This window comes from Ruditapes philippinarum, unplaced genomic scaffold (genome assembly GCF_026571515.1).
Source record: "Ruditapes philippinarum isolate M1 unplaced genomic scaffold, ASM2657151v2 ctg5283_1_1_1_1, whole genome shotgun sequence".
In the NCBI taxonomy this organism is placed as follows: domain Eukaryota; kingdom Metazoa; phylum Mollusca; class Bivalvia; order Venerida; family Veneridae; genus Ruditapes; species Ruditapes philippinarum.
The window spans coordinates 47,270-66,742 of record NW_026857513.1 but is presented as its reverse complement, the minus strand read 5'-3'; the positions used below and the strand labels follow the sequence as shown (position 1 = coordinate 66,742).

Genomic DNA, 19,473 nt, shown 5'->3' with positions numbered 1-19,473 from the left:
AGCATTACAACATTTTTCATTTCTACATTTCTAAAAAAATAAAAATTTTCATCTCGTTTTTATTTGCCAAATGTAAAAAATTATAATAATTATATGCATGTATATGTATTATAATATTTTGAAGAAATAAATGATCAATCGTATGTTTGATTCCAAAAATGAATTTAAAAAAAGGTTTAAATTGAGTTCTTACAAACAGTTATACTGGTTCATCATAATAAGTACATAATTAAGTACCTAAGTAGTTGATCTCAGGGATATATTTAATTGTAACGCAGGACGCCTGATCATATTTCTTATCTTTACTCTAGCATCAGAAAAGTCCTGATTCGCTCTTTCGTTTTCATTTTCTATTATCATTGTTTCCAGGTGACTGAGAAAAAAAAAAAGAGAATCAGCTGGCATGCATCATTGACCAACCCCAGCAATATCCATGCTCCAGCATCAAAATTATACATTAAGGTGAAGTTAGGAATTTCCATGTAGTCACCACCATGAATAAAGAGATCGATTAAATATGCGACAAAAACAATTCTAATAGAGCTTTTTTCAAATCAGCACACCGTGGCCGTATTAATTTTACTGTTGAGGTTGAATCCATAATATGATTCTGGACCAAGACCTGATCTGTTTTAAATGATATGAACTTCAAGTCATCGTTTTTATAACAATGTACGGTACCTGAAACGCCCATTCAGACAAAGTAAAAAAAAACTTTTGTTTTCATTTTTGTGATACAATTCTAAGAAAATACAAGCTGGCCATACAGGTGAGTCGTCTTTGACAAATAGTTGATTAGTAATTTAGTATTTGGTTTCAAACTCAAAATACCACTAGTTTTATTTTGCTCACCTTTTCAGTATTACCTATTATTCAACGCGTTTCCTTTAGGTGGTAAGTGCACCACAATTGTTTGGTGTCCTGCTAGGCTCCGTGCCGGTGGTCATGTATTTAGGAATGCATTCATCAATGCCTCTCTTCCTTGTTGCTCTTTTTTTCATATTCTCAATCTATACTTCATAAATTTAAAAAAAATAATAACAAGAATGTAAAACAAAGGTGTTCCCTTTCTACAAAACTGCAAGCAATTAAAAAAGTGTACGTTAACTTATATTTGTCATGTCCTGTTGCCAAAAAAGACAAACAAAAAAAACCACAAAAAAACAACAAACAACAACTGCTAAAGTAACATCTTAAACATGTCAAATATCTGCCTCGGTAGCGCAGTAGGTAACGCGTCAGTCTCATAATCAGCATATCACGAGCCATCTGAAGGTCGTGAGTTCGATCCTCACCCGGGGCAAACAATTTTAATATTAATTTATGGAAAGGTTGAGGTAATATCTTGACAAACATTTCCTCACAGTACAATCAAATGGGTAGACAACCGTTCAACGCGTTGAAAAAAAATCATTTAATCTTAAACTTTATTGAATTGAAGATGGATTTCGTAAGAATGAGGTCCAGTAAAAAGTACCATGTATACCTTAAATAGACATTTTTACTCTTTCCTAGTGACATTAGCACAAAGGACTTTAAATTGTTTCGTTGAACGGGTTTTCAGCGTTATTCAATCTTGCTGATGAGTGGACCTCGATGATATTATTAAATGGAGGCGGACAGTTGATGACGTTACTGATATTTTGAAGACATTCAAACTTAAATACCCCATATCTTTTTAAAAAAAAGCATTTTTGAAGAAATGCTTTCGAATATTTAATGACAAAATGTTGACGTTTACGAATCTTATCTTAAAATTATTTAATATAATGAGAAGACGTGTAAGTTTTTGTGACTTAAAAAAATGCCGCATCTCATCGGAAAGTTTGCTTGTTTCTATTAAGAATTTACGTAAAGTACAGCTTGCTTAGGGCCAAAAATGTGTTAGCAGGCTCCTTTAAATGTTGACTTTGAATCCTTAACATTGATTTACTCGAACACAATCAAATATGTTAAAACTAGATAAATACTTGCCGTCTGTGTAAATACCTTATGTTTTAATACCCACACAAATATACTATACGACTGTCAACGCGTTGAACTTTTGTCTACTCATTTGATTGTACAGTGTGATATCATATGGACAAAATCCTTTATAGAAGAAAAAAATTAAATGATGAAGTGTTTACTATTTAACTAGTAGAGTAATATTGTAATGACACTTGAATCCTGAAACTTATTTTCAAAAATGCCATAGCATGTTATAATTCAAACAGTAATTTCCGATCAGTAAATTCAGTGCTTGTGTGACATGTTTTATAGTTTTAAGTTACAAAATTGTAGTATTCAATAATAATACAATGTTTGAATATTGAAAATCATTTTTTTTGCTACACATTTTAAATAGAACATTTTTCTAAAATAACGGTATGAAATATAGTTTTGTTGCATTATCACGTTTTATAACTTGAACTGATCTTTGTATTAATATCAAATCAAGTGATTGATGATCGTCAACGATTCATATGATCCAAAATAATTAATGTATCCGATATTTACTGTTTTAAATGTCTCTGATTTTGCACAAATGCATGTTCTGTGTGAAATTGCATAACTCAGATTTGACAATAGAGAAGGCGATAACATGACTGTACAGAAGGGAAGTAGTAATAAAATCATAAAGTAATGAATGCATGTTGGCAGTTGAATTTACTTGAAACAAAAAGTAATATTATTATTTCAAACCGGTGAAATTACCTGTATTATAATTTAATCAGTATTTTTTAAATTATATCAGTTTTCTTAAGAAGCTTACCTAAAACGATGTCTTTCTTTATCCAATTAAAATTTTCTTTTATAGCGGATACAAATTCATGTAGTTTTTCTATCTCTATTTGTTAAGTAGGATTTACTATTAACCCGATATACACGTGTTTGTTTTATATATATAAGTTAATAAAGCGTAAATTGATTTATTCTTTTTAGCATTTTTTTCTAGCTTCTCTAACCATTGCAATATTTGTCAATTAAAAAAAAATATTATAAATTTTCGTATCATATTGACTTGTGTAATGTGAACATTGTTCATCATTATATACAAGTAGCTATTATTACATTTTGAAGAAATACACGAATAATCGTATGTTTTATTCCTGACAGGAATTTAAAAAAAAGTTTACGCTGTGTTCTTGCATACGCCTATATAATAAGATATCAACATTGTTAATCTCAGAGATATGTTGTATATAAATGCATTAACCTGATCATCTTACTACATATCTTAACTACAACATCAGCAAAATCGTGATTTATTTATAATAACTTAAGTAGCTGTTTCGCTTTTTTTTCTTTTCTATTTAACTAGTTCCAAGTGTTTCAAGGCGTTCACATATTTTGTTTCAATAAATTTCCCCAATTTTGTGCATTATAACATTACCAGCAACAACCATATGAGAAAATGGTAGATAGCTTAATAAGAAAGACTTAGAAATAAAAGTTACATTGAATGTTTAAAAAAAGTCATATTTCTTTGATAGCTTGTCAAAATACATAAAGATATCATTTATGTTGTGAAACTACTCGTCCTAATAACAAGTTATAATATTGGCTCCATTTTTCACATTTAATTTCTTCTGCAGTACATATTATTTTATGGTATGGCATCATTCTTTTGAACAGGAACATATTTACTAGCCATATTGTCCCGTTAATATGTTCAGAAATGATTTCCCTAAATTGATTCTACATTCTCATATTAGTCTTAACAAGTAAATTATATTCCTTTCCTTCCAGATGTGACCTGATTAATGTTTAAGTTACGCGTATATGTATAATTATTATGGTTAATAAACAATGGGATTAATATTTTCTCAGCCCACTACTTTCGTGGCCAATGGTGATAGAATTTTCAGGTTACTAACATATGAATTACCTAGGAACTACAATATGGCAGATGCCTGAGTGTTCAATATACCCGTAGGCAAGATGACAATTATCATGACTCTCAATGGTATAACATGTATAAAGGCATTTATCAAACGTCATAGTTGTAGAGAAATGGGAAATCCAAGGTTTTACCTTTTTGCACGTAGGGTGCATTTATTCTTTTCTTCAAAATTCCTCTGCCATTCCAAATATAATCTTAATATTCATTTGATAAAAAAAATAAATAAATGAAAAAATGAATTAAAATTTACTGCATATTCAAGCTAATTCTTTGTAAAAAGTGAATGTACCTAACAAGTGTAATTATACAAAGCAACTTAAATAATTTTAATATGCATACAGTTTCATGAAGAACTATAGATTTATTACTTAGTTACAAACATTTCAAATTGAATTATTTTCACATATATTATAATTTTACACAATAAAGTTTTGATTGGATTTCCATTACATTTGAAAATCATCAATTTACGATTTAAGTGAAATATGTTATCCACTGATTAATCACAATTTCAAACCTATTATTTAAAAATCTTTATTTTTTTTTTTTTTTTTTTTTTTTTTTTTTTACATCTAATTCTAGCTTGAAACAGAATAGGCTCTTTAAAAAATATTTCTGAAAAAAGCAATCAAATGTTAAAAAATTACTTCTATTAATGATTTGGCATTGATCTCCCAAAAATAAAATGTTATAAAAGCACCCATATGTTTTAATCGACAAGAATATTCTTTAAGTTATTTGTAGACAAAAATAAACACTCATGTCACAACAATTTGGCTTGAATTCTTAGGGCATTACTTACAGAAATTTTGATAACATTATTTGATTCCTTAATAAATAATAACAAACGTAACAATCATCTCGTATAAGTGTGCGTGCGTTGATTTTGTAATTTACTTAGATAAGCATGTCGACATTCCAGACAATTTGATCATTTTGACTAAGAATCTCAAGTTTGTGTAGAGAAAGGTGATTGAGAAAACCCAGAAACAGAAACATCCATCATGCATCATTTACCAACACCAGCAATATTTATGCTCCATCATTAAAATTAAACAAAAACAACTTATTCTTAAATGGATCAGGAAAAATACATTAAGACGAAGTTAGGAACTTACATGTAGTCACTATAATGAATAAAGAGATCGAATAAATATCTACAATAATAAATTTTCTAATAAAGCTATTTTCAAACTAGCACACCTTGGGCGGCGTATTTATTAGTGTCCTGGTAATGTTTGAAATCAGCACACTGTTGCCTGCTTAATTGTGCTAGTTATGTTGTATCAATAATTCTATCAAGAAGACTATTAGTAAAGAAAGACAAAAGCAAGATCTGATTTGTTTGTTAGAATATGAAATTTTTTATAAGAATTTAAAGTACCTGAAACGCCAATTTTGACTAGAAAAAATGCTCTTTATTTTTCAAATCATTTTTATGCTCTTACCCAGTTCTAAGAAGATACAAACTGGCAATATAGCTGAGCCATCTTTTCGATTTGACATTTTTTTTTAATTCTCTTTATTGTACAATGCAAACAATAAAATTCATGAAATAATACAATAATACAATACCATGAAATTTGATGTAATAACAATGTTCTGAAATGATACACACAAATTCATACATTTGCAAAGTACTATATGTATTTTCTTATTATATTTTTTTAAAAAGGCAAAGTTTACTTTGCACAAACGTTCAATTATTAAAGAGACAATTATTAATTTAGTATTTTGTTTGGAAGTCAAAATACGACATTTTTACATTTTGATAACTTTTTACAAATATTCAATGTTTTTTCTATTAGGTGATAAGCACCTCTCAATTGTTCTAAATCCATTGTTACAACATTATTAACATATAACAACATTATTAAACACATGCTCTCCTTTTCTCTATACAAATATTCATTGCTGAGACATAATCCTGAGGCAAAATGTGTCTTGAAATAAAAAATAATAGTAATAACGTAATACTATACATACATATGTATACACGTTCAGCTTACAAAATTACATGGTACTTAAAGCTATAAAAATGTAATGTTTGTCTTAACAAAAATGACTGGGAAAATGTTTAAACACACATCTTCACGCTGTCATACATCTGCCTCGGTAGCGCAGTAGGTAGCGCGTCAGTCTCATAATCAGTATATCACGAGCCATCTGAAGGTCGTGAGTTCGATCCTCACCCGGGGCATACATTTTACTTATTTAAGCATGGACAGTTTGAGAAAATAACTTATCAAATTGATAGATCCCACTTCCTACTTTTTATTTGAATAACAATACCTTTTAATAACAAACATTGACTTGTGCTTTTTGTGTTAAAAAATAGGTTGTCGTTAAGTTCTCAATGTATCCATTAATCTGATATTTAAAATTAGACAGGTCAGGGACCTATGCATTATAATCATTTTTGTAAAAATCCAAATGATTATATTTAGTCAGCAGAATCTATCAGATACGATAGCCAGGAAGACCTGAAATCCTGAAATTTAAATTTAAATGCAAAAGAAAAGAAACAAAAGCCACAGAATGTTATCATTACAACCATGTAATCAAAATATTAACTAATTTCAGATCAGTTAATCCATTGCTTGTGTGGCATGTTTTATCGTTTTAAATTACAAAATTATAGTATTCAATTATAATACAATGTTTTAAAATGTTTATTTAGCATCACATTTTAAATAGAACGGATTTCTAAAATAAGGGAAATGTAGTTTAGTTGTATGATAACTGTTACTGATCTTTGTTTCTAGAATAAAATCAAGTTATTGATAATCGGTAAATTTCTGTTCAAATGGTTCAACAAAATCCAAATTAATTAATATATCAAATAGCAGTTCTCATTATCTAATGACATTTTTTATTAACATATATTTTTATTATTATTTGCCAATGATACCGTCTTATTTTCTTATACACAGGAAGGTTTGCAATTACTTCTTAACAAATTAAACCAATATTGTACTGAATGGGGACTTACTGTTAATGTTGATAAGACTGTCACAATGGTTTTCAAAACCGGCAACATGATTGATAATGTTGAGTTCTTTTATTATAATGAAAAAAATAAGGTTGTACAAAAATTAACTTATTTAGGTGTCACATTATCAGCAAATGGAAGCTACTATCAAACTCAAAAGGTATTGTCCAATCAAGTGACAAACTTAAGGCATTGTATTCACTGAATTCTCTATTTGATGTAGTTAATCTTGATGTTACTGAAAAAATAAAACTTTTTGAATCAATGGTTTTACCAATATTGACATATGGATGTGAAATCTGGGGTTTTCGTGATAGTCCAGACATAGAGCGCGTTTATATTAAGTTCCTAAAACAGATTTTAGGAGTTCGTCAACAAACAGCAAATATTGCCGTTTATGGAGAATTGGGTAGATTTCCATTATCAGTCATTCGTAATATCAAAATAATAAAAATTGAGTCTAGAATTAGGAAAATCCCAGGTACACTTACTTGCAATGATAATTTAGTCAATGTCTGGACATTAAATGTAAAACATTTGTTAAATTCGCTTTGGTTTACAGTATTTGTGTGGGATCCAAACTTAGTATTAAATAATTCACAAGTAAATAGTATTATAAACGTTTTTAAAAATCAAAAATATGCAAAATTGGTATGCTGAACTGCGTGTAATCTAGAAAATTAGAAGTTTATAAAAAAATTAAAACTGATTTTGGTTATGAAAAATAATTTTAGTATAATAACAAATGATAAACATAGAAAATACCTTTCAATATTTAGATGTTCGGCTCATAGATTAGCTAAGAGGAAGGTCGCTGCAGAAATATAGATAGAAACAATAGATTATGTGTGAAATGTAAATTAAATATGAAAAGTGGTGGAAAATTAGTATCATCTGTTATTGGTATGTCCATTTTATTCTGATTTAAGGGCACTTTATTTAGCAATATACTATTATACTTGGCCAAATATAAACAAATTTAAAAGTATAATAACTTCTTCTTCTAAAAACGTAATGATAAAATTAGCTAAATATAATCACATATCATTTGAAAAAGAAATACTGTCTAGTTTTCTGTTAATAATTTTTTTCTTTATTTTCAAACAATATTTATCTGAAAATCAATGTTTTTTTTTTTTGTTTTTCACTGTTATTTGCCTGTAAATATTATGTAGCTATGTTAAATCCATCACCATACTTTTCTGTACTTAAATATTATGTATGTTTTGTACATATATTTCTTACAAAATTTGTAATTGTATGCAATGTTTTATGTTAAATTATAAGCCGCCATTCATAAAACTTGACGATGAACGTGTAAAATGTTTATGTCAATAAACTATTTGACTTGACTTGACTTAAATGCCTCTGATTTTGCGCAAATGCATGTTCTGTATCAAATTGCAAATATAAACATAAGACAGATTTTACAAAAAGAAGCGGTAACAAAATATATATCTTTATCAAATTTAGAGTGTTTTATAGCTAATACAAATTCATGTAGTTTTTTAACATTTTATTTCTCGAGTATGATTTGCTTTCAACTCAATATGTAGGTTGTGTTATGTTATGTTATAGCATTATTAATCAGTGTTTTTTTACATTCCTTGCAAGTTTCTTAAAAAAATATATATCGTGTAAATTTGTTAAATGTGAAAAATTATAATAATTATATGCATGTACAAGTATTGTAATATTTTGAAGAAATACATGATCAATCGTGTGTTTTATTCCTGATTTAAATTGTTAAAATGTTTAAATTGTGTTCTTACATACACTGATATTTTCACATCATTAGCGATACATCATAAGGTACCTGAGTAGTTAATCTCAGAGATATGTTTTATCGGAACACAGGGAAGTCTGATTATCTTTCTTATCTACTATAGCATCAAACAAATCGAGATTAACCCTTTTTTCTATATTATTGTTTCCAAATGCTTTGAATCGTTACAATATTAATATTTTGTTCCAATAAATATCACCAATTGTTAATCGTATCAATTACCAGTAACAGCCGTATGAGAACCCAGCAAAAACTGAAACATGATTTTTAATGATAAAGACTATAAAAGTAATATTATTTTAAAAATCATATCTCTTTGATAGATCGTCCAAATACATTAAAATGATAACTTCTACGATCTCATTTATGATGTGAAACGTCTCGTCTTAATAAAAATTTATATTGGCTCCATTCTTTACAGTGTATTTTCCTTCTACAGTACACATTATATTATGGTATGACATCTCTGTTTTTGGATCAAAAACATATTTAGTAGTCATATTGTCCCATTAATATCTTTAGAAATGATTTCCCTAAATTGATTCTACATTTTCATATTAGTCTTAAAATGTTATTTTATTCTTTTCTTACCATATGTGACCTAAATTACGAATAAGGTACGCGTATACAAAAATATGGTTAATACACAAGATAACTAATATCTTCTCAGGCCACTTCTTTCGTGGGCAATGGTGAAGAATTGTCAGGTTACTGACAATAAATAACATAGGAACTACAATATAGCAGATGCCCGAGTGCTAAATTTCCTCGTAGGCAAAAAGGCAATTCAATGCACTTGACTCTAAATGGTATGAAGGCATTTATCAACGGTGATTGTCAAACGCCATTGTTGTAGAGAGATTTGTCATCAAAGGTTTTTACTTTTTTGCACGGAATTAACATCAATTTTATTCTTCAAAATTTGCATGCCATTCCAAATATAATCTTACTTTTCAGTAAATAAGCCTAATGATTATGTGTATTCCTTTGCATATATGTGCATTGCCAATGTTAAGCATAATGTGCAATTGTCGAATAGGTATGCCTATTTTATTTCTAAGTTTAAAGCATTTAATATTGCGTTATTTACATTTTTATTCATCTTAACTTCAAATAAAATTTCTTCCAGAAAAGAAGCTGTTTATTTTAATAAAACTTACATATATATTTTACAAATGTTCTAATTACTATGATTTTCAATATGTATAAATTATCTTCTAAACCATATATTAAATTGTCACATGATGATATTTTGTATAGAAAGTTAATTCACCATAATATAATTTTCCTATTTTTTTGCGATAATTTATTTAATTTTACGGATCTTATTACGATAAAAGGTTGGGGGAACTCACAGAAAGAGTGTTGCTAAATTGGAATACAATTCTTTTACGTAACGAAATTGTCACAAAATAGAAAATGTTTTCACATGTTTTCTTCAGTAAAATGATTTCGTGCACGCAGAATAATATCATGCTGTGTGTCGTGCACACGCCATTAAACATTGATCTCGAAATTTGTGATTTTCAAATTTCATCCTTTAACTAAAAACAAAACTTATGCAAAATTAAAATTTAATGTATATTCAAGCAGATTCTTGAAGTATACAATTTCATTAAGAAATATAAATCTATCGATGAGTTAAAAACAATAAAATTATTTTCACATATACATGTATTATAATTTTACACACTAAAGTATTGATTTTTTTTGATTTCCATTACATTTGAAAATCATCAATTTACTAAGATAAGTGAAACAGGTTATCACTAATTATCATTCACCTATATTCAAAATCTATAAATATCTGTCTAATTCTAGAACAGAATAGACACTTTATATATATCTGAACAGCATCAAATGTATTGTATTACTTCTAAAATGATTTGCATCGATCTCAAAAAGAAATGTTTATGAAAGCACCATATGTTAATCGACAGACAATTCTTAAGAATTTGTTTAGTTACAAAATAAAACACTTCTTGCCAGAATATAAGCTGTAATACTAGAGCATTTTTTTTATAGAAATTTGATTAAATTAAAATACATTATTTGATTCTTAAACGAAACAATCCTTTCGTACTTCTGCGTGTTTGGATTTTGTAATTTACCTAGTTAAGCATGTCGACACTCCAGACATTTTTATCATTTTGTCTAATAATATCAAGTTTAAGTAGTCGAGAAATGTGACTGACATAAACTAGAAAGAAGAACATCTGGCATGCACCAATAGACCAACACCAGCAATATCCATGATCCGTGATTAAAATTTTAAGAATCAAATTATGCAATGGACCAGGACAAAATACACTGAGATTAAGTTAGGAAGTTCCATGCGGTCACCGTCATGAATAAAGAGATTGATTAAATATATACAAAAACAAATTTTCTAATATAGCTTTTTTCAAACCTGCACACCGTGGCCGTATCAATTATTGTCTTATTAAGGTTGAATTCAAGAGCAAGATCTTATCTCCTTGTAAGGATATGAATTTCAAGTTTTTATGACTGTGTAAGGCATTATTAATGGTGTTGGTTTACGAAAAATACTTTTTATATTTTTTTTTGTAATCTGTTACACTTCTAAGAAGATGCAAACTGGCCATATAGGTGAGCCGTCTTTTGGGATTTTGGTTTGGTTTTGCAATTTGACACTTGGTTCGTAATTAAGCATTTGATTTCAAAGTCAAAACGCCACTTTTGACATTTTGCTCACTTTTTTAAAATCTTAGGTAACATGTACACCAGTTGGTCTAAATTTATAATTACAACTACATTATAACTCATAAAAACAACGATAGAAGAGTGTTACCTTTCTACATAATGAAAAAAAGTCATTGCTAATGAACGTTATGCATGTAGTTTTATTCAGCTGAAGCTTACAAAATATCAAGCAATTAAACAGTGTATGTTTCCTTATGTTTGTCATGTTCTGTTGCAACAAAAATCTGGAAACAAAGTGATCCCTTGGGAGCATCAAAAACTAACATCTAAAATATGTCAAATATCTGCCTCGGTAGCGCAGTAGGTAGCGCGTCAGTCTCATAATCAGTATATAACGAGCCTTCTGAAGGTCGTGAGTTCGATCCTCACCCGGGGCAAACACTTTTAATATTTATTTATGGAAAGTTTGACTCCGTACAATCAAATGGGTAGACAACCGTTCAACGCGCTGAAATAGATTATTTTATATGGCCGATAACTTATTCAAGTGTAGATGAATTTCGTAATCATGAGGCACATAAGAAAATACCACGAATTAATGTATGCTTAAATAGACACTCTTTTTACTCTTTCCTAGTAACTATAGCACTAAAGATCTAAAATTGTTTTCGTTGAACGGTTTCAGTGTTATTCATACTTGCTGATGAGTGGACCTCGATGATATCATTAAATAGAGACGGACAGTTAAGGACCTTACTGACATTGTGAACTTATTCAAAATTAAATATCATATATGTTTATAAAAAAAATTTTCAAGGTATGGTTTGGAATATTTAAAAGCAAAGTGTTGACGTTTACGAATCGTATCTTAAAATGATTTAGTATTATAAAATACGTAAGTTTTTGTGACTTTAAAAAAATGACGCATCTCATCGGAAAGTTTGGTTATTTCTATTAAAAATTTACGTAGAGTAAAGCTTGCACAGCGCTAAAAAGTTAAAAGCAGACTCCTTTAGATGTTGACTATGATTCCATAACATTGATTTACTCGAACACAAATCGGATATGTTAAAAATAGCAAAATACTTACCGTCTGTCAATTATGTTTTTATACCGACATGTATATACTAGTACGGCTGTCGACGCGTTGAACGGTTGTCTACTCATTCATTTGATTGTACAGTATGATAGCAAATGGACAAAATCCTTTATATTAGAACATAATAAATGATGAAGTGTTTACTATTTAGCCAGTAGAGTAGAGTAATATTGTAATGAAACTCGATCCCTGAAACTTATTTTCAAAAATGCCACAGCATGTTATAATTCAAATATCAATTTCAAATCAGTTAATTCATTGCTTGTGTGACATGTTTTAACGTTTTAAGTTGCAAAATTATAGTATTCAATACACAAATGTAATAATAAAATGATTGAATATTGAATACCATTTATTTCCCTACACATTTTAAATAGAACATTTTTTCTAAAATAACGGAAAAAAGTATAGTTTAGTTGTATGATGACGTTTTATAACTTTAATTGGCATTTGTATCAATTTTTAAATCGAGTGATTGATGATCTTCAACGGTTAAATATGATCCAAAACAATTAATGTATCCGATAGCAGTTCTCATTATCTACTGTTTTTGCGCAAATGCATTTTCTGTATCAAAATCAAATAGCACGAACAAACAAAGACAGATTTGACAACAGCAGAGGCGACAATGTGACTGTACAGAAGAGAAAATGTAACAGGAATGATTAAGTAATGAATATTGAAGTAGCTTACGAAACCCCCCCCCCCCCCCAAAAAAAAAAAAAAAACAACAACAACAACAAACAAACAAACAACATATTGATAAATAATCATTGACATTGACATTCATTTATCAACCACTGCTATTGTTGCTTGTGTCTTTTTCTCCAATTTAGTCAGCTTATATATTTTGTTTAATGAAATGTACAGCCAGGTCTTAATGTACTGATGTTACAAGTTTTAAAGCTTTCGTTTAAACTTTATATAAAGAATGGTTTTCTCATATAATTTTGTTTAATACTTCAGGAAAACTAAAACTTTGTTGACAATGATAAATTATTTGTCTTAACTCCCCAGGTATGCTCTTTGTCAATATATCAACTATTTCTTGATGTAAGTAGTCATTTTAAAGCCGTACCCTTGTCGTTCTATCCCTTATAATGTTCATGATTAAAGAAAAATATTGTATTTTAATGTTGTTGTTTAAAATTATGGTTATAAATTATGTGGAGTATTTCATGAATGTGCTATTCTGTTGTATCGGTCCAGCTGATCGTGCTAGAGCCCAGAATGGGCGACATGGCCGAGTGGTAAAAGAGTCCGACTAGTAATGTTAGAAGTTTCATCCGCTTGGGTTTAAACCACATTAGGGGCAAGCCGTTGTTTCATTGAGCAAGAAACTTTACACTAATTGCCCAAGACTGTTTGGTTCAAGATACAGATTTAAGATTGTATCTATTAGCTAACAGATGCAAACACAATTTAACTCAGCTATATTCTGTATAAAAAGAGCCAGTTAATATATGACAGGAAACGTAAGTTAAGCATTGATCGTTTGTAACGAAGGTGGGTCTTCTATAGTATTCTTATCAAAATATAAATGTGTAAACATATCTTGCCATATGTTTTGAAAATATTATCGAAATATTGATATATGAAATATATGAAAGTAAAACAGCTGTTTCTGTTTTATTCTGTAATAATTCATTTCCATGATGACTTCAGGTAACATTTGATTTACCAAAGTTGTAATAAGTTGAATATTCATATACAGTAAGTAAAGGTCTGATAAATTACTTAATGAAAAATGAAAGAAATATACATATTTTAGTTAGAACAAAAACTTTATAGAAATTGTTAAATGACGATGGACTAAATATTCATTTATTCATTTAAATAAATACAAGACATAGACCGGGATAATCACCATCGTACTTTGAAAACTGTAAAAATAAATTGGTACTTATTATAAAACAATGACATCATTGTAATAATATTGTTTTAAGTTGCTAATGTATACATTTATTGCATGTGATACGTATTATTATTATTTAAATAACGAAATTGAAGTGCATAAATTAGAATTAAGATTAGATGCAAAATAAACAATGCTTCAGATGGCGTCACTCATTTCCTGCTGCTTTAATATATCGCACAAATGCATGTTTGTCTGCAATAAATGACACAACACGTAGAAAACACAGCATTTCTTACGGCGCATCGATACAATTTAATTCACATGGCGCCGAAAAAGGAAATATGAGTTTGACTAATCTCGGTTGTTACAAACTTTAAACAACACAGAGTATCCAAACCACCTCACCTGCTGGAAAGACTCCAGTTGTTCGAACAAATTTAGTCGCCTCCAAAGATGACACAGGGATAAACGATGGCTACTATTCTGATATCTCAATTGCAAGAAAACACAGTAAGATTGGAGTATATGTAACACGTTTAAAAGAGAAAATGAAAAGATATGGATATGTAATGAAAACTCATTATCACATTGTCATTTAAATTTAGGTCCCAAAGCAAAATAAGTAATTTTAAACTAATTTTAGTTCGTTTAAATAAGTATCATTACCTGACCAGTATTTAAATAAATAGACTTACATACTTCGAAAGTTATATATCATACGATATCTTCAGAGATTTTGATTTTGATATGTGATTATAAATGAAGGAAGCCTTACCACAACCATGCATTTTAATACATATCTTAATCAATTGTATCAGCAAAATTATAATTGATTATTTTCTCTATTTCTTTAATTAATGTCTCCAACTACTTTGAAGCGTTTGAGATGTCATTTTGTACGAAGCAATTGAGCCCATTTTAAGCACTTTCACATCGACTTACAGATGCGACAGAAACTATATCATGTACTTAGTTCTATGATGAATAAAGCTTGCAGACACAAACCCATTCATCATATGTTAGACCTTCTTCTAAATACACAATATAAGATTATTTTGAAAGATATTTTAGGACATAAAATTGGACTCATTCACAGAAAGTTGCAATATTGATTGCACTCTCCACATCACATTCTGCAGTACATAATATATTTTTAGTAGCACACCTTTCATTTTAGAAGGAACACGTTCAGTAACCGTATTATTTGTCTTTTAAAAGTATGAAGTTGCGATTTAGCTCTTTTTAAGTTGGCAGTTAGAAAATAAAGTTATATAGTAGTTTCATTGGAAGTAAAACAACTCACTTTGTTTATATATTTTCTACATTTAACATTCGATGCTTTTCCCTCAAATGCATGTTCTAGATTAAATGGCACGTATAAACCTAAGACAGATTTGACAAAAGAGAATGCAATAATGTGCCTGTATGACAAAATGATTAAATATTGAATATATTTTTGCATTTGAATTGACAAGATTAGAATGTTTTTTAATTCAAACCAATGAAATTTCTGTATAAAAAGTTATATCTGTTATTTCTAAAATATAAATTTTATGAAGAAGCTTACCATAAAAAACCCAGAAAGCAAAGTATTTCTTATTAATAAACAAATTTTGATTTTCTTTTTTAAAGCGGATTACAAATTTATATGTATTTTTTATCTTTATTTTTGTGAGTAGATTTTGCTTTTAACTCAATATGCAATTGTTTTATGTCAGTTCATAGCGTTATCGAGTTTTTCACATTTTATTGCTAGTTTTTACAAAACATTATTTTTACTGATTCCAAATGATTTCAAGCGTTGAAACATTTTGTTTCAATAAATTTATCCCATTGTATGCATTATTACATTACCAGCAACAATCATATGATAACACGACAGAAAGCTAAATGATAAAAACTCAGAAATAAAAAAAAAATACTATTCTTTAATCATTTTTCTTTGATAGATCGTCTACATACATAAAAAAGCTAGCATAAAAGATATTAAGCATGATGTGAAACTACTCGTCTTAATGTTATAATATTGGCCCCATTCTTCACATTATTTTTCTTCTGCAGTACATATTATATTAATGGTATGACATCTCTCCTTTTCGATCGGAACATTTTAAGTAGCCATATTGTCCCGTTAATATCTTCAGAATTCATTTCCATAAATTGATACCACATTCTCATATTAGTCTTAAAAAGTAAATTTTATATTTTCCTACCCTATGTGGCCTTGTCACGAATGAGTTGGGAGTATACGTAAATATAGTTATAACAAAATGATATTAATATCTTCTAACGTATTTACTTTCGCAGCAATGGTGATAGGATTTTTAGGTTGCTGACATAAGAATACAAAGTAATTACAATATATTTGCTTGTTTAATTGTATCGTAGGCAATAGTGCAATTCGGTGAACTTGACCCTAAATGGTAACAATGCATTATCAACTGAGATTGTGAAGCCTTATTGTTCTAGAGATTTCTTCTGGGGAGCAAGACTTTTGAACATACTGAAGTGTTTTATGTTGTAGTTAGGGCCGAATGCCCTCTATGTGTGACCCGGTCAAAGATCATATGTACAATGTAAGAAATGTTATTCAAGATTTGATGCCTGAGACTTGTTACATGTAAGCCATCTTGGGTGTTTTTGGAAAAAAACTTTTCCAACTTTCTTCTTCAAAAAAGTCGATTAAATTAAAGAAACAAAAATATCGACCTGTGAGAAGATCAAACGCAAATAAAACACCAAATCTCGAAGCTTTTACGAATTTTATTATTACCCTTTTCTCGAAAGTTGTCATTTGTCTTTGAATATAGTAATTAAGTTCATGTTGCCGTGAGGCTATTATGAGGCAAATAAAATTGTAAAAAAAAAATAATCGCTCATTCACACTTATTAAGGTTTTATCAGAGTTATTAGCACATTGTTCACAGTGTATATCTGAGAGACATAACATTTTTATTATCAAGACAAGTAGTCTGTGAGTTTAAATTGTAATATTTTACTGAAAACATTTTATATGATTATTTCTCATTATATATAGATAAAGAAGACACTTAGTATTTCTATGATTAACAATAGTAGGCTAAATATATTTATTACCTAACGTAACTAAAATAATATTGTACAAACATCATACGAATTTTGAAAGTGGAATAAAGGAAAAAAACGCGTTTTCATTGTGGCTAATTGTAGAATTTAAGATGGTTTGTTGCTGGGTCGTAAGGGGGTTGCGTTCATTGAACGCCGCCGTTCCTTGTTGATCTTGTTTCCTATAAATGTAATATACCCGCCACACAATAGTGCATCGTTACCACATAAATACAACGGTTGCACGTTCCTATCTAGTATTTATTAAAATGATTCAACTTGAATAGCTTGTTATTGCTTTGATTAATTATTTGGATTACTCTAACTTTTCCCTTGTAATTGATTAAATTACACCTGTTTAACATTGGTTATCATGATTACTGCTGATGAGTGATTATCATATTGACCCATTTTCATTTTAAAATTGCAAAGGAAGCTTATTCTAGGTTCAAAATATAAAATTATTTTTAATTGCTACGGCCTATCTGTCTCGTGTTATATTAAGAATTTGGAAACAATTGTTTAAATAAGCAAAATTTAATGTAATTTGACTGTATTTAAAATAACATTGTTAGTATAAAATAAATGTATCAAACTAGTATAATCACACAAATCGAATTTGGTGCATACAGTTTTATATAGAACTAGAAATGTGTTTTGCCCTTCACCGCTGTGGGCTCGAATCCCGACAGGGACTTTGGATTCTTTCATGTGAGGAAGCTATTCATCTAGCTTACGGAACGTCGGTGGTTCTACTCAGGTGCCCATTCGTGCCGCCTGAAATAATGCACGGAGGTGCACCTGAGGTCTTCCTCCACCAGTAAAGCTGGAACGTCGCGATATGACCTATACTGTGTCGTTGTGACGTAAAACCCAATTTAAAAAAATAAAATGTGTTGATGAGACATACACAGTTCATTTTTTAACATTCATCATAGTTATACACACTTATGTATGAAATTATTAATATATAACTTAGTTTTTTGAAAACGCTTATGGCTGATTATCATTTCACCTATATTCAAAATCTAAATATGTCTTATTCTAGAACAGAATATGCACTTTATTTACTAAAGAGAAGCATCAAATGTATCAAATTACTTCTTTGATGATTTGCATCAATCTAAAACAGAAATGTTTAAAGAAGCACCATATGTTAATCGACAGACAATTCATTAGAATTTGTATACAAAATAAAGCACTTCATGCCAGAAGATATGCTGTAATTCTAGAGCATTTCTTAGAGAAATTTGATTAAATTACGATAATATTATTTGATTCTTTTATAAATAATAATACCAAAAACAGTCCTTTCGAATAATTAATTGTTTGTTCGTAGATTTTGTAATATACTTAGATAAGCATATCGACATTCCAGACAATCCTTTCATTTTGTCTAAGAATCTCAAGTTTAGGTAGAGAAAGGCGACTGAGAAAAACCAGAAGGAGAAACATCTGTCATGTATCATAGACCAACACCAACTCCGTCATCAAAATTTTAATAATCAAATTCTTCAATGGACCAGGAAACATACATTAGGACACAGTTAGGAAGTTCTTTGTAGTTACCACCATGAATAAAGAGATCGTTTGGATATGTGCTCAATTTTCTAATATAGCTATTTTCAAATCAGCACACCGTGGCCGTATCGATTATTGTTTAGGTTGAATCCATCTTTTGATCCAGGACCAAGACTTGATGTGAACCTCAAGTTTTCGTTTTTATAATTATGTAAGGTATCTAAAAAGCCCATTCGGACTTATAAAAATGCTTTAAGTTTTATATTTTGTGTGTGCACTGTTACAGTTCTAATAAGGATACAAAATGGTCATATAGGTGAGCCGTCTTTTGTTTTGTTTTGCAATTTGCAAATTAGTTTATTAGTTATATGGCATTTGGTTTCAAAGATAAAATACTCATTTTTACATTTTACTCGTAATTTTTTTCACAATTACCTAACATTCAACGCTTTTGCCTTCAGGTGGTAAGTGCAGCACAAATAATTGGTGTCCCGTTGGGCTCCTTGCCGGTGATCCAGTATTGTGGGATTTATTCATCAATGCCTCTCTTCATTGTAGATCTTGTTTTTTTGTTTTTATATTC

General features: G+C 29.3%; 3 non-coding genes across 3 annotated transcripts; all 3 read left to right on the top strand.

The window, feature by feature from the left end:
- Positions 1-1,212: 1,212 nt before the first annotated feature.
- Positions 1,213-1,303, top strand: Trnam-cau (transfer RNA methionine (anticodon CAU)). Its single transcript is given in 2 exon segments — positions 1,213-1,249; positions 1,268-1,303. It is a non-coding gene; the product is annotated as a tRNA-Met (tRNA).
- A 4,692-nt stretch (positions 1,304-5,995) lies between these two features.
- On the top strand, positions 5,996-6,086 carry Trnam-cau (transfer RNA methionine (anticodon CAU)). The gene is given in 2 exon segments: positions 5,996-6,032; positions 6,051-6,086. It is a non-coding gene; the product is annotated as a tRNA-Met (tRNA).
- A 5,588-nt stretch (positions 6,087-11,674) lies between these two features.
- Positions 11,675-11,765, top strand: Trnam-cau (transfer RNA methionine (anticodon CAU)). Its single transcript is given in 2 exon segments — positions 11,675-11,711; positions 11,730-11,765. It is a non-coding gene; the product is annotated as a tRNA-Met (tRNA).
- Positions 11,766-19,473: the final 7,708 nt, after the last annotated feature.